We start from the raw sequence: 2,512 nt of genomic DNA, 5'->3' as shown, positions 1-2,512 counted from the left end.
GATACCAAAGTCAGGTAACGATACCACCAAAATAGAAAACTATAGGCCAATATCTCTCATTAACATTCTTGTTGTTGTTAACATGCCGTCGAGTTGTAGATGACTGACCTGAACACTTGTATAACATATTGTTTCTCTAAGTTCATAGAGTTTCCAGAGGCAAGCTATTTTGGAAGTGGATGTCACTCCTGTTCCAAGCCTGTTTTAGTCTGGGAACTCCATCAAACACTGTTCACCATGGGTAACCATTACAGCATTTGACACATCAGTGATACAGCAACCACAAATTACCTCTGTACAGTAAATTGACAGACCAGTGCTGTACCACTTAGAAGAATGTTTGACAAAAAACAATTAAAACTAGGCCTGAGTGCCACAGATTAAAATTATCCACCTTTGGCTTGATAGCTTAAATTTCTATCCACTAGGCCGACAGAGCTCTATGACTCACAAAAATTCGGTTAAGAGCAGATCTAACCCTTGCCCTATCATATGCTATCATACAATTTGAGACATGCTTGAGACCGTTACTATAGTCACTGTAACAATTCATCTTGTTGAGGATCTTCTTTTCTTCTCTGATTTTCCACTTCTCTCAGCATGATGCCATTTCCCAAGGACTGGAACCTTAAACTGTTGTTTGCTCTTGTTAAGTGCCATCGAGTCATAGATGACTCATAATGACCCTATGAACAAAAGTCCTTGTTGCAGACCAACAATCAAGTATTTTTATAATTATTAATAATGAGACAGACAACCAGCAATGAGATAGAACAGAAAGCATAAAACAGGGGGCCAGCAGTTCTCCACTGAAGGGCCTCAAGCCGTGCCTCTCTGTGTATTTATTAATAATCAGGGGAAGCAGATCATAAAAAGAATTCCTTGTAAATTAAGCTGAATTTTTCTCTATTGTCAATTTAATGCTTTAGCTCAGGAAGTATTTCACACATAGTAACACTCCCTCTTTGGCAGGGGGTGGGGGGCTGGGGGGGTGTTCTAGCTGTCTCTTGTCTGCAGGGAACAGCTCATTTTCTGTGATCTGTCACAAGAGAAATCTTACCTTATAAATTTGTAATTTCTTCAATTCCTGAACAAGCATATGGTTTTTCATTTAATATTTGGTATGAAATTTGGCTTCCCATATTTTCCCCTTTTTGTTTTTATCATAGTTATGCTATCATCTAGATGAACATCTTCTCTTCTTTGTTTTTGTTCTTGCTTGTTTTTGTTTTCTCTATCCTTTATACACAAACAAATAAAACAAATTAAACATAATAAACTCAAAGAAATAATTTCAAAAATCTCCACATGATCAGAAGAATTCAGGTTGGATAATCCTTGAGAGCCTATTTTTATTGTTCTGTTGCCACAGTCCTTGTCAAAACCAGTTCTGCTAATCTCCTTTGTCAGTGTGTCCTTTGCCATTCCCTTTCACTTCTCCCTGAGAGAGATTTCACCCTGATTCATGGCGGGGGGCAGGGGGGGCACTACTTCCTGCTGGAAAAGGGCATTGTAGATCTCAGAGTGAAGGTCTTCTCTCACTACTCTAAAGTGTCCCTTTGGCAATAGAAAACGCGTAGATTATTGTGGAGATTGATTTTGGAATTTAGAGGCACTATTATCAATTATACTTAGGGGTACAGGTCTGTATCCTTTGAGATGCATCATTTTAACATGGAATTGTTGCAGCCTAGAAGACACAAACTTAACTAATTAGTTAAAAAGTACATGGGTCAAAAATGAAAAGCAATAGTATTCCAACTAGAGGTTCTAACAGTGGCACAAACCAAGTTACAGAGGGAAGATAGTTCTTAAAAAAAAAAGGTGTATTGGCTGGCACTTTGCCTATTATAGTATAAAGGTTAGGAACCACAAGATGCTGAGGCAGAACTATGTCACTTATTGTTCTTAAGTCCTGGACCAAATTCCATTTACTATTGTGTTGTTTTACAGCTAGGAAGTCCACATGCAAGGCAGAGAAGTAAAGAACTGCTTATGAGGTTTTCTTCAATTCCAAAAACTAAGGAATAGTGGAGAAGAGAATGGGCAGGAGAAGGCTTGTAGGCTCCTGTGTCTGGGAGAAAACGGATATACTTACCAGCAACATTAATGCTCACCCATGGCTCTTCTGGGAGGACCTGAATTGTGGAAGTCCCCTCCTTTGTTTCCAGCTGGGAGCCAGGGCCTGTCAGTCCTCTGTCAGCCATGAGGACGTGATGTGTGTTGCCCTTGGCCAAGTGTCCTTCAGATCCACACTTAAAGCAAGTGAGTGGGAGCTTCCACTCTACCCCCTTGCTTACCTGTGGTTCTCACTTGTGACATTGTTTACTGAAGTAGCCCATCTTTCCACAGTGAAAGGAATTCTGACATCCTTTATTACCTTGGGTGGCATTGTTTATGAGTAAGTCTTCCTTTTCCTGAAACAGGCCTTAAATTGGCAGCAATAACTGACCAATAATTTTTGCCATTTTCTGGTCTTTTCTCTTCCCTCTAGATCCTAGTTGTTAAAAGA

The sequence above is a fragment of the Elephantulus edwardii genome, unplaced genomic scaffold (assembly GCF_000299155.1).
Source record: "Elephantulus edwardii isolate Elephantulus edwardi_28Jun2011 unplaced genomic scaffold, EleEdw1.0 scaffold00248, whole genome shotgun sequence".
Taxonomy (NCBI): Eukaryota; Metazoa; Chordata; class Mammalia; order Macroscelidea; family Macroscelididae; genus Elephantulus; species Elephantulus edwardii.
This window is presented reverse-complemented; position numbering follows the sequence as displayed.